At 34.7% G+C, this 15,000-nt stretch overlaps 1 protein-coding gene across 1 annotated transcript in view; it reads left to right on the top strand.

Moving 5' to 3' along the window:
- The window catches only part of LOC135212890 (lachesin-like), a 470,090-nt gene that overhangs the window by 336,422 nt on the left and 118,668 nt on the right, over nucleotides 1–15,000 (top strand).

The following is a 15,000-nucleotide window of genomic DNA, read 5'->3' as shown; positions in this document are numbered from 1 at the left end:
GGTTCTCGTCTAAATGCATAGAAATTTGCTTCACTTTCGGACATACATGGTTCACCAAGGTAAGCAAAAACAACTATACTCGGTGAGAGAAGTAGTGAGGAGAGGAATTTGTTAATTCAGAAACGATGGAAAATCAAGCCGTTGGTTGTCACAGTGAGCAACAGTTGCTGTAAGTATATCTGATTGTTATTTGGTTAATTTCGTCTAATGTTGAAGACAAACTTTGCATGGATGGCTGACCCCGTGAGTAACAGGAGCTGGAAGTATATTTGATTGTTATTTGATTGAAGACAAACTTTGAATGGACGGAAGCTCAATATGGAAAGGAATGGGCGAAAATGAGGGTGTAAGGTTACTCAACATATGTAAGTTTAATAGTGTGGAAAAAAAAAAAAGTAGAGCATGGATTAAAAATGGGCTAGGGTAAAAGACACTGATTTTGAACGAGAATCTGATAATAGCGTCAAGTTTGAGAGTAATCATTTTGGATGATGGTAGGATGAGAAATGAGGCGAGTTAAAGAGCAGGTTGCAAAAGAGGATTGGAAGAAAACTTGGGGTGTCTATGAAAGGTTGGAATATGTGAGGGGATTGTTGAACTAACTCTACTCCATGGAAGTGAAGTGCTGATGTTGACGCAAATGAAATAAAGTGAAAACTATTGCGATGAATGATTTGAATATTCTTTGAGGCAGAAGAACTGGAAGAGCGGGAAATATGAAGAGGTGAGGTGCAAAGTTTTGAATACCAAAAAGGGTTTTGTGATTAGATTTTTTTATTAGCCAACGTTGGCAGATAAAACAGTAGTGACTGCGGATTAAAGAAATTATTTCAAAAGTCTGAAAGCGTAAATAAGACGGTAATTTCATTTGGGTGTTAGTTATTCCTAAGGTAAAGTCAATAAGATACTACATAATTTGTGGATTTATGTATACACAGACATATATATATAAATACACACACACATATATATATGTACATATATATATATATATATATATATATATATTATATATTATATATATATACATATATAATAATATAATATTATATATTATTAATATTATATTATATATATTATATATAAATTATATATTATATATATATATATATACATACATATAATATATTATATATATGACATTACATTATATATATATAATATATATATATATATATTATATATATTAATATATATACATCTCACAACAAAATCCGAAATTTAATCCTTTTCACATATAAAATAAATCACCGTGTATTAAAAAAAACTAATGAAAAGGTTAAACACAAGTTGAAAAAAAAAATTACATAGAAAAAACATCATAATGAGATTCACGCTTCGTCCTTCCTCTCCCTCCTGTAGGGGATATATATATATATACTACATCGGCTTCCAGGAGGCGCCATCAACTGATAGGCGTCTTTGCTGATCACAAGAGCTTCTTCTTCTTCTTCGACCGGCTCATAAAAGAGGTTTTATTTTCTTTTCGTCTCCGACGCGTCTTCGAACTTCAAACAAAAGACCTGCTTACTTAACTGAGGTGATCAATCAACTCAACAAGCTTACCTTATCGCTGTACGAAAAATGTAAAAGGCGTGTATATAGCGGAAAAAAGGAAAGCCTTCTTAGAGAAGAAAAGATTTAAAAAGTGGAAATAATGCTATTGTAGGAACTCATATTACATTATCAGGCGAAAATGAGAACTTAGGCAATAACTCTGGAAAATTGTAAAATTCTCTTGAAAATTATTCTTCGGAATATTTGGAAAATAAACTGTTCTTAATCGCTAAGAGACACTCCCTATCATTTTCAAGACTTTTGATCTTTGCATAACTTAATTATAAATTAACGGAAGAAAGCTGATAAGGAAACAAGAGCACTTTTGTCATCATATATATATATATATATATATATATATATATATATATATGTGTGTGTGTGTGTGTGTGTGTGTGTGTGTGTGTATGTGTGTGTGTGTAGAGGAAGACAGGACGGTTTAGCAGGGTTCCGTTAAAATACGTAAGAACCTGCTGACCTAACTCCTAAGGGCTAAATAGTCAGTCGATTCTCTTGAGTCACACTCAGGAGGAGAGCATCCTTAGGCCACTTTTCTACCAGATTAACCAGGGTCAAATTCGTAGTAACAGACTGAACCAAACTGTGGTAATAGAGAAGTTTACAGGTAACTCTGGCTATTACAAATATATATATAAAGACAAGAAGGCGGTGAAGTACACCCAGAAAACCGTTCAGGTCTATACTTTATTGCGACGTTTCAAAGCTCCAGATTTCATTTTCAAGCTAACAATAAAGAATACAGAATAAAACGTGAAAACATTAAAATACATAATATACAATTTAAAATTAATTTAAAATTAAATCGTACAAAAAATTAAAAACTGCAAGGTATATTATAAGAAACAAAGGTTAAAATTATATACACTTTAAGTTTAAGATGAAACTATATACAAAATAAACAGTAAACTCGTAAAGAGACCAACCATAAGATAGTTAGGAGAAGACTGACAAGGAAACGGAGTAAGACGGTAGGTAATGGGGGGGGGGGGGGGGGGGGGCGGTTCAAGAGAGTAGAGACAGACTGCTTGTTTATAGGAGGGGGGGGCGGGGGGCGGGGCTAGATGCTTAAGAATAAAGAAACGGTAATGGCCAACAGTTTTTGGTTAGATGCGCCGCCTATAATCTCAGTTCTTATATTGGATTTCATATTTGCATTTCTTTGTATGTTCTCTGATGTCAAAGAAAATCAGGAGATGAAAGTTTATTGCCTGTTCTTTAAGTGACAGCATTTTGGCTGTCTATTAGGAATGACCAACCTGCTCTGCTTCCCTTCTTGTCTTTAGGATGTTGTGACCAACTACCACCTTGACATTTATATATATATATATATATATATATATACTATATATATTATATATATATATATATATATATATTATATATATATATATATATATATTATATATATATATATATAATATATGCAAGATAGTTTGTCAAAAAAATCTGCACATAACATTTCTTTCCTTACTGATATGAAGCCACAAACTACCCATTAATATCGAACTCAGCTTACCTGGAGAATACGCTATCCAAAGGTAATTATATATCATAGTTGCTCATATTCTGAATGACAATGACTTATTGTGCATTATCATAAATCAACATTAAATTGTTTCCCACGGCAAAGGATGACTCCTGAGGGAAAATGACAGGTCACAGCAACAATTATACGTTAACTGATGAATCATAGATGAACATCATCTGTAGAACACTTCCACAGCATTAACCACTATGTATGACTGTATCAGTGCCTCATCAGCAGCATATCGAACCCGTTGCAATGCTTATAAAGTTACCAAATTCAGTCAGTTCAACATTCTTTCGTACATTAGCTATGACTTCCCATTACCAATCGGTGAGATTTGTGCCTCACTCTATACTCTACATAACAGTCTAATTAGTATTCAATGTTTCAATTGTTTCTGGAAAAGTCAACTCTGTAGTAATTCCATCATAACCTGGTGTTCTCCATCTCTTATTTTTTTGTTACTGATTCCACTTCAACGACAATGGAGTCAAGGATAGACATATGAAGGTCTTTGCCAACTTCTGGTATATCAGTCAAATTAACTAACGCCCTCCCCACCACCCCCCCCCCCCACCCCCATACCTCTTATTCATGACCTCTAACAAATCTTCTGCAAAGCGCTGTCTTTCTTCTTATTTTGAAATTATTACCGACAGGAGTTTTCCTTTTTCCCTTCCCAGCCATGGACATCTTTTTCGTTACTCTGTATGTTACCCCAACACCCGATGCCACTAACTTGAATGCAAGGCTCGACGGCGTCAGACTGTTTATCTAAATGTTCTCTCTCCTTTGTCCTTGATCTTTGTTTACCTTCACTACCTATGTAAGACTTGAGTACTTATCACGTCCTAGTTTTGCGTTCATCATCGTGCTCCCTGAAATCTGTCTATATAACCTTCCGTTTTTGTCTATTCTTTATTGCGCCCCAAGTCTCATGGAATGGGTCAAGGATTTCGTCTTGTTACCCCATATCCTAGTAAACCAGTTAAACCAGTTCTCGCTGATCGTCTGCTCCTGTTCAGATATGGTTTCTAGAACTGCAAATACAATTAGAAATTCAACAGCAAAAGCCTCTTGACAGTAATCTTCATAAAGCTTTGCTGTTTCAGTGTTAGATACTCTGTTAACGTTTTTGTTGGACGCTTTTAATTTCATTTTTAATGTGGCACTGAAAATTCGGTGATCACTGCCGCCACATGATCCTCTGTAGCTACTAACATGTCTCAGTCGTTTTATTTTCGATTATTATATATGTGTTCTATCTATTTTCTCTGGCTGCCATCAAGTGTATCTGTGAATGTCCTTTTGCGGGAAAAGTATCCCTCCAATTAACAAAATTATTTTTCGTTCCCAGTCGCTCCTCACAACCCTTCCTTACTCTGTACGTCCTCCATACCATCATTGTTCCTACCAACCTTTGCATGATGAATGTAACCAACAAGTCACAAATCTCATTTTTGTATTTCATTTTTAACACTCCGTTGTTCTATATAAAATTCTTCTTTTTCTTTTATTCAATCTTTAATGTGGAGCACCTAAAATACTTATTTGAATATTACCCGCTTCGCCGCCAATTCCACCGACTCTTCTGAAATAAATAACCAATGATTCCCTTTCCATTCTCTCTTTTCCCATTCCTTCCACTGTGATTCACTTGACACAATTATTCTAGAGACCACCTTACACCTCGTGGTCGTCCATTCTGATGGGTTTTTTACTTATTTATTTAGTTTCGTATATTTTACGAAACCGTGGTACAGGTTATCAAGTAAATGTGGTCTCCATCACAGTTTTTCGTTTTTAGAGAAAAGAACAGGTAGTATTCCCTGAAGGCTGAACTGAAAAGCCTGAAATGAACCGGCCTACCGTCTCTTCGTCGAGCTTTCTCGCAAGCGCTTTGGAGGAACTCTCAGAAGAAACTCCCCAGAGCACTTGACGCCTTTGACAAAATATGAAAGCTGCTTTCAAACATTCGCAGGCAATATACTCCACTAGGAATTCAACCGTCCTCTCCCGCTGAAATTCAGTATTCGTGTGCACACCGCCAAACTTAGCCCATACACACAGCGTTGCCAATTGGTATTTGTTTACCCTCCAAATAGGATATAAGACTTACGCAAAACCGTGGAAATTAGAGAAATTAGCGTATCTATTTGTAGTATAAATACATATTAAAGAAGTTTTCTCATTATTGCATTACTATGACAACTAGAACTCATGGAAACAGTTTGTAAATACATCAGCGTAGTATGTGTGAAGCTCCACTAAATTGGCAACAATGCATACACATCTCTCTGCCTTTTCCTTAGAAATCGCAATCATTCAAATTGTCAGAAATGCTTGAAAAACGATTAGAAAGGACACTGTGCCTTGATTTCAGACATGCCGTAAATTAATGTACGTCAGAGAAAAGGAAAGCTTCTATGTGAGAACCTACAAATCTAGCATTCCACTATCAACGACGAATCAAATAATCAAGTCTGAACTCTGCCACCTTCCCCATGGAAAACAAGTACATTAAGAGAGAAAAAAAATTCAGTTAAGGCAAAAATTACTTAGGAAATGTGAACTCGAACCCTACAAAAAAGCTAAAATGTCTCCCACAATATACAATTGGGAAACCCATTAAATACTAGTTCAAGGAACGATCACATAGGTGTCTAGCAAAACTTGTTTAAGTAACCGCCTGGAATGCCTAGAAATTTCCTCTCAAACTGTTGGTTTTCCTCACTTCAAAAACCAGATGCGAGTGTGTGGGAGGATACTAAAGCACATGGTGGTTAGGAAAGTAATTTCCTTAAGTGCCTCACGGTCGTCTCTCACTTAGTTCTGGTGTTCTTCAACATGTCCTTATTGTGTTTTTGTAGTCTTGGATGTTCACTTTCTAGGATACCACAATCAGGCTAAAAAATAAATTAAGAGACATATTGAACTGTACGGTTTATAACAAACGCAGATTTTCGCAGGTTATAGATTTCAGTGTCCTTTTTGTCCATAATGTTTCACGTCTCTCTTAAAACAGATCGTTTAACTTATTTACCTCAGCACTCCTTTTTTTTTTTTTAATCAAACCTCTAACGGATAGCCAAAACTGATGCACCTTCTCAAATGGAATTCTTGCGTTCCTTTTCAACGTACATTTCCATCTCCTAATTTGTAAAGCCAATATTGAATCTCCTTCCTCGTTTTGTCCTCATGCCCTATAATCATCCTTTATTGCAATTCACCCTCAATTCATATTTCCTTCTTATGACAACTCTCAGATCAAGAGTTATTCAGAAAAGGTCATACAACTTACTGAAGTTCGCAAATTTCGGTTTTACTTTACTTTTCGATTCTTTGGATATATTTGAATATCAGTACCACCTATATTTCTTATGTAATCTACAATATTAACCTTTATTTTTTATAGCAATCTCTTCTCTCGAGTTATGAATTTCACACAGCTGTTCACTGCATCAGCCTGAAATGCAGGTTTCACATCAACAGCCGAAAATTCTTCAGTTCTCCTTCGTGATACGACTAAATTTACTGCGTCAATATTAAAGATACTCTTCCAGTCATGCCAGAAAATGATCTGAACTCAAGCTCCTATATTTCTCTCTCCCATATAGTGGAAAATCGCTATATTCTCTGCTCCCATACAAGCGGAATCCTATATTCTCATCTCCATATAGTGGAACTACACATAACAATGATTACTGCCTATTTTATCTAGTCAAAACAACGAAAGTCTCCCGCAGTAAATCATCATCCCAGTCAGCTGCCTTTCTTTTCTTACTGTATGGGAAGAATACAGCCATTCGTGGGCTGGTGATTTCAAACGGTTTCTGTATCAGCTAACTTAAAGTATCTGAATTATTTCCCACATCCTTTCTATTCAAATAAATCTCATTTTTCCATTCTAAAAATAGCAAAATTGATCGCAACCACTGGGGTTCCATCTCTATCCTTCGTATGTCAGGCATTAATTTGTCACTTTGAGTATTTTGTCTCTCCTGACAGCCTTTACGTTTAGTATTTTTCGCTCCAATCAGTAAGCAGTGGCAATATGATTTGCAGGTATGTTATGATTAAGTTACATATCCCAACCTTGCTTACGATTGCATTTGCAATATATTTTTACAATAAACGACTAGCATAGAATAGGCTGATACATATTAAGCGGTCACTACTTTTTATATAATTTCATGCAAGATAGTATGGAGGAAAGAGAAAAAAACACAACTCTATCATACAAACTTTCCTACGCATTTTTAGGTTAGATATCATCGATCTACGTATATATACACTGCATAAATTGAATCGATATTTACTTTACAACTTGATACAGAAATCGCGAATATGTTACATAACCTCGGGATGAATTAATTGCTTTGCTTTGTCTCTTTGTGCACGGATGCCTGTAAGCCGTTTGGTTGAAATAAAATGTAGCAATAAAGGTGAACAGGATAATCTTGAAATTAATCCATTTATCAACCTAAAAATTAATCCATTTATCAACCTAAAAATATTAATCTATCAATCGATAGGAGTCACCGGATATGAGCTAATTTCCCTTTAATTCTCGATACAACAGAGAATTACGCAATTTTAATTACAAATAACAACTGAAACGTTCTCGAGCAAATGTAGGATAGAAATACGACAGAATTTAGCATTCGAAAGTAAAGAAAAAAATCCAATTTAAACTTTCAACTCGAAACAAGAATTCCCTAACTTTACTGGAACTGAAAAAGAACAGCAACAAATTCCGTACAAAGAATAAATATTTTTTGATGATTTTACTGATATATGCATATATCTCTAAATATATATCTATATCTATATCTGTGTATCTAATCTCTCTCTCTCTCTCTCCTCTCTCCTCCTCCTCTCTCTCGCTCTCTCTTCTCTCTCTCCTCTCTCTCATATTTATATATATACATATATATATATATATATATATATATATATATATATATATATATATATATATATATATATACCATATATATATATATATATATTATATATATTATATACACACACACACACACACACACACACACATATATATATCTATATATATATATATATATATATATATATATATATATAATATATATACATAAAACACCAATATAATATTTCCACTAATAAGACGGGATCTGCAAAGACAAGGCATGAATCTAACCTCCAGCTAACTCGGGACGCGTGCAAGATTTTCTACTGACGCATATGATGCAATCATTATATTCCTAACTTAACGTGAAGTGGTCTTCGTAGTTAATACTCATACTTACTACTCCTTATACCTGATAACAACAAGGATCGAATAAAAAGGACACAAATTAAACACGTTCATATACTCTCATTTATAAGTGGAAACACAAAATATCGAACACAAATATAGCCTCTAAATTCAGTACATCAAATAAATTAAACTGTGCTAAACTCTACGGACATATTGTCTTTTGTTTCACCAACGAAAGTTTTAAACAATACGATATATTTTATTAGAAATCATTTTTCTTTACTGTTTAATATCCACATGATTCATTTTTTTACATTTTCATTCTCATGAATAAATCATAAATATCCTACCCTAAAATTCCTGTATCTTTAACTCAATGTGCAACACCATTTTCAAACTTTTTCTAGGCTTACTTACCACCCTCCACAACAACAACAACAACAACAACAACAACAACTATAACAAAGTACTTTGTAAGCTTACTCCCCGCGCAAGCGGAAAAAAAAAACGGCTACTGCCCTGTTCACCTTTCAAGTACTGAATTAAGAATGTAATCCTTATTCGGGAAACTTTCCCATCAACCACGTTCGAAAGCTATGCGCCTCTGGGCGTGGTCGGTATGGTGTTGGCGTTCCACCTCGGTGGCAGCGAGTTCGATTCTCAGGCATTCCACTGAGGGGTGAGAGATGTGTATTTCTGGTGACAGAAGTTCACTCTCGACGTGGTTCGGAAGTCACGTAAAACCGGTGGTCCCGCTGCTGAATAACCACTGGTTCTACAAAGTTGTCTCATCAACAGTGTCATTGATCTTATATAGTACACTGTACCAATCACCTTTGTAGGGCAGATGTTATGGCCTTTGTAGTCCAGCTTTTCTATTTCTTGCTCTAACCAGAAATTCATTTGGAAGTCTCTGCTTCTTCCTAACAATTCCGTAACATACCCACGGTTTTCCAATATGACTTCCATTCTCTCCAGTGTTCAAAAGCACCTCGATACACTACAAGCTATCTCTCCTATTTACTCTGACCTTTTGCCACATTTTCATATACCTACACACTTCAACCTTTCAGTCGTTCCCAGTATTTACCATCCAGGAAACTCATTCGATCTGCAGTAACATCAAACCGAAGGCATCACTCGAGAATTCTCTTTTGCACGTATTCTACGCGAATATCTTTATGGGATGCATCGAGAAGGATGTGTTTGGCGAAATGGGCAGCCCCTTCATATAACGCACATATGGTGACATTGCTGTAAAAATAATCGGAAAGTGAAGCCCTTCTATGACTCGGGAATGACTGAGGAGAATTCTAACTTGCCCTTTAACAAATGGAGGAGCACCAATGACAAGATTCCCTTCCTAGACATCTTCCTACAAAGACCCTGGCATACAAACGAACATCAGGGGTCAAATTTGAACTCGCAAAATCCCAAAGATCTCTAAATATTATGTTACGCAAATTAAGTTTTAGAGAACTTACGCAAATGGCTGACTGAATATTATCATTCACGGCATTTTTAATGACAGGCTGCATATCATAGGTCACGGCAGTGACCTATGATATGCAAGTTTCAAGATGTAAAACCAGGTTAACTCTCAGGGAAATAAACCAAAAAATGGCAATTTATGGATATAGGACCGACAGAGAGGAAAATTTCGTGTGACAGTCTATCTATACACGAAGAATATCCATTCCTGAAGAGACGCCATAATGCCAGAACGGCCACTCGATCTGCATATTCTGTTTCATAGCTATATTGTTATAACTCTAATTATGATAAGAATCAGATAAGAAGATGTATCCTTCTCCTGAACAATGACGAAAACCACTTTCATATTTGAATCTTTTTTTTTTTTTTTTTTTTCATTAAACTCAAAATGACCTGAAACATATAGAAGGCTTAATAAATAAATCGGTCAGAAGGTAAAATAGAGTTTTCGTGCAACACTAATCCCGCTGAGGATACAGCCATAAAATCAGTAAGATCCTAAAAACGTCACTCTGGAAAAAGTAAGAATATTTTAACACAAGAAAAAAGGACACGTTCTGAACTCTCATTAAATCTCGGTTCACAAAAATTGTCTCAGAGATATTTTGCAAAACCATAAATGTGCCAGGTAAAATAATGATCGCACAGAACAGTATCAAGTATTAAAATTTATCTCGTCACACAAAAATCTCTACAGATATTATAGTCTGCTTCTGTTTACTATTCTAATACAAATGAAAAACTTTGCTTCAATATGATTATGACAGCTCGGTATGAAAACGGAACTTATGCCAAGCACCGCGTATTATTTCATTAACAAAAATCCGGTTCTTCTACAATCGATTGATTCTTTCAGTGTCAAACAATCATCAATGCTTGGGTATCGCTAATGTTTACACTTCATTGTACTTTCATGTTCTGCTCCCCCCAACCCCTCTTTGATGTAGGATTTATGGTAGAGAGAGAGAGAGAGAGAAGGAGAGGGGAGTAGAGAGAGAGAGAGAAGGGGAGAGAGAGAGAGAGAGAGAGAGAGAGAGAGAGAGAGAGAGAGAGAATGGGGATAATTTAAAAGTACACTACATATCCTTACGAAGGAACTGTGTCACTTTAAACTCAAACTATTTAGAAATATTCTAATCAGAACCAAATAAAAAAAATAAATAAATAGGCTTTCATGTGGAACAGCCATTTCCTAAGAAAAATACCCCGGATGCGACTTCGAATTCTGTTAAGAACGTCGGTATATTTCTTCATTATCTTCCATTTGGATCCGAGGCTTTGTAACACCCGTATATATGCATTTTACATATAAATGTATACAATATATAGTATATATATATATATATATATATATATATATATATATATATATATATATATATATATATATAGATAAAAAGAAGAGACAGATTTCGAGAAGTTAAGAGGGCACTCTGGCTATTATGATATATATATAGATATTTAATTATATACATATAATTAAAATGTAGACGGCTTTACGTGACTTCCGAACCACAACAAACGAGTGAACTTCTATCACCAGAAATACACATCTCTGACCTCTTAGTGGAATGCCCGAGAATCGAAGTGGCACGCCAACACTATACCGACCACGCCACTGCGGCGCTTGCCTTCGGAAGGCGCAATTGCGATGAGGTTTGCAAGATCCGTGAATCGGCATTAGCTACTACGCATTTACCTCAAAATGCCCAGTTCATTCTAATCGTGCAGCAATTCATAAAACTCAGCATTTCCTTTGTTTTCATTCTTTTCTTGTTATAAAAATATTTGATCAATATTTTTTCTTTACTACACTAATTACGATTATTACAAACGCAAAATTACTGGAAATGTTATAAAATTTCTTCGTCACTGGAAGACTAATTCAGAACATTCATCAATTTAATACCACTAACTTTGCCGCCCTCTTTTTTTTAACATATATTATATATATATATATATATATATATATATATATATATATATATATATATATATATATATATATATAGTCTCAGTAATTGGGCGGCTACTTGGAAATCTTAGCTTGATGATGAATAATAGTGCCAAGACTAGGAAGAACATTCTTTAATATCACAAGCTTTCGAGGTTTTAAAACCTCATCTTCAGGCTGAAAAAATGACAGGGATGAGAAATCACTAAAAATTACATTAAAATGAATTGTCTGATTAAAAGCTTCAGTAAAAACATAAAATAAAACGAACATCACATACAAACTAAAATTAAAAATTAAAAAATTTACGAAAAAAAACTAAAACAAAGCGCAAATCATACAAACAAACAGATTAAAAAATAAAAATAATATGAAAGGTAAACAAACTACACTCAAAAATAAAAAATGGCTAACGACCCACTTTTGTGTACCTACTATGAAACTATATGATAGCTAGTTAAATACCGGACGAGTTGTTGTTCAATTCCGGTTTCATTTTCTTAATAACAGCGACTCTGAAATTAAAAGGTCCAGTCTATTTGAGCAAAAAGACAGTACTCTAAAATCTAGGTGAGTGGAAAAGGATGGTCCTGTGCTAAACTGTGATCCCTTATGGCCAGAAAATGGTGGTTTAGAAATGAGGAAACCTAGTTCTAACACGGAAAGACCTACCTGTGTTCCAAAATCTGTGTTCCAAAATTCTGTGTCTAAGGCCAGCGGGAACTGGATCCCACGTATCGCAGACCACACTGCGAACAGGTAAACAAGTAAACGATACTCGAATTAGGTCCACAGGAAGAGCAGGCTTCTCCCTCAAAAGTGATCCTACAGTAAAAGGGGTTAGTAAAAAAAACAAATCTGAAACTAACTTGAGGAAAAACTATGCTTAAGTATTTCCTTTAACTTTTTTCGTACCAAGTAGCTACTATGACCAAGGAAAGGCAATTTAATATACTTTACATCTTTACTAGCAGTATTGTACACCGGCCTGGGACAAAATTTCTCATATAGAAAATTTTTCAGAACTTTGTAAAAGACAAATACGGGATAAGAATTTTCGGGAAAAATAATTCTGGAGGAAGACCATGTTCTTGATGAAATAAATTAAAATCACAACAGACATTGTAAGCTCTATTTATCATAGTACGTATTGAATTAAGTTTAAACAACTTTGGTGAAAAACTAAGATAATTCAATCCCAAGCAGTAAAAGTACTTTTCCTATAAACGGAAGTCTGAAATTTACCTCTATTTCTGTGTACCTGAACATCTAAAAATGACAACATATTATCCTGTTCTGTCTCACAAGTAAAAGAAATATTAGGATGACGAGAATTAAAATATTCAAAAAATAAATCCACGTGTGAACGTTCCCTAAACACAAGGAAAGTGTCATCCACGTACCTACGATAATACAAGGGTTTAAAAGCAACAGGGCATTCAGACATCCAAATCTTTTGACAATAAAACCATGAAACAATCGCACTACAGGTGCGTAGCCATTTTATTTTTGGAGTGTAGTTTTTGTTTCAATTATATTGTTTTTATTTTTATTTCTGTTTTTGTATGATTTGCGCTTGTTTTAGTTTTTTTCGTAATTTTTAATTTTTAGTTTGTATGTGATGTTCGTTTTATTTTTATGTTTTTACTGAAGCTTTTAATCAGACAATTCATTTTAATGTAATTTTTAGTGATTTCTCATCCTTGTCATTTTTTCAGCCTGAAGATGAGGTTTTAAACATCGAAAGCTCGTGATATTAAAGAATGTTCTTCCTAGTCTTGGCACTATTATTCATCATCAAGCTATATATATATATATATATATATATATATATATATATATATATATATATATATATATATATATATATATATATATATATATATCCCAATGACAAATTACTATATTTCACCAATTCCTACACTGTCCCTTCGGTGCAACTCCAATTTCCACATTTCATTTCATAAAGCAGAATTAGCTCAACAGCCACTTCATATATTCCACATTTTGGCTCGTTTCTTAATTCATTCTACCATCAACCATTAAACGTTGGTTTTAATTATCTTTTAGGGTCAATTCAGTTTATTTTTAATCATCTACGTTGGAACATCTATGGGGTGTATATATTTTCAGTTCAAAAATATGAGAAGTCTCTCGTGGCGAATAATAAATTCGTAGCAACTTTCATGATTTGTAAACAAATAAAAATCTTCCGTAATTATCGTAAAAATAATTTTGAATGTTATTACTCAACATGGCCACACATTCATAAGGAAGAGACCGTAACTTCCTAAACAAATTTCCAAGCTATATTTATGGGACTACGTCGAAAAAAATTAGTAAAATGGAAAAATTATATAAATCCAAAACCGGGAAACATGATAATATCTATGAACCAAGAAAATATAAATATATGTAAACACAGACACAGAATATCAAAATTCATAATTCTGTCAGGAAGACTGTCCCACAGTATAAGAAAGTGCAGATGACAAAAGCTGTCGGAGATCACAAAATTCCGACGGAAAAAAAGGACCCCTTATCCAACTCTCTCCCTAAATCGAATCAGTCACTGCCAGTTACGGTTCCCACTTTGGGGTGTTTCTTTTATCGGGGTGTTCCTGATAACAAACAAAGAAGCAAACAGACAGACAAACCAAACGGAAACCAAAATCTGACCGCACAGTCAGAGGGAATCAAAAGATCCATGACTGTATCACATTAGAACAGAGAGCTCGGGCGCTTTGAAGTGGTGTTCAACAGTCACAGAGAAAGCAGAACTGAGTTGAATTGTATATAAAATCTACGCCAAAGGCCAAGCACTGGGACCTATCAGGTCATTCAGCACTGAAATGGAAATTGACAGTAAAAAGTTTGAAAGGTGTAACAGGAGGAAAACCTCACAGCTGCACTATGATTAAAAGTGTTAGGAGAGGGTGAAAAGTAAGATGAAGAAAAAGTATATGAAAGGAGGTACAGTAAAAGGAACAAAAGTGGTTACAGCTAGGGGCCGAAGGCACGCTGCAAAGAACCTTAAGTAATGCCTACAGTGAACAGCATGAGGTCCACTGACGGAAGTACTCCCCTACGGAGAACAGAGGAAGCACCTATTGAAAGGTTAGCACAGAGGTAAAACAAGAGATATAACAACGTTAGTCTCACTCGGATCATTTCAACACATACGAAAAAGAAACCACCACTTCATAT

This window comes from Macrobrachium nipponense, chromosome 41 (assembly GCF_015104395.2).
Source record: "Macrobrachium nipponense isolate FS-2020 chromosome 41, ASM1510439v2, whole genome shotgun sequence".
Classification (NCBI taxonomy): domain Eukaryota; kingdom Metazoa; phylum Arthropoda; class Malacostraca; order Decapoda; family Palaemonidae; genus Macrobrachium; species Macrobrachium nipponense.
This window is presented reverse-complemented; position numbering and strand designations above follow the sequence as displayed.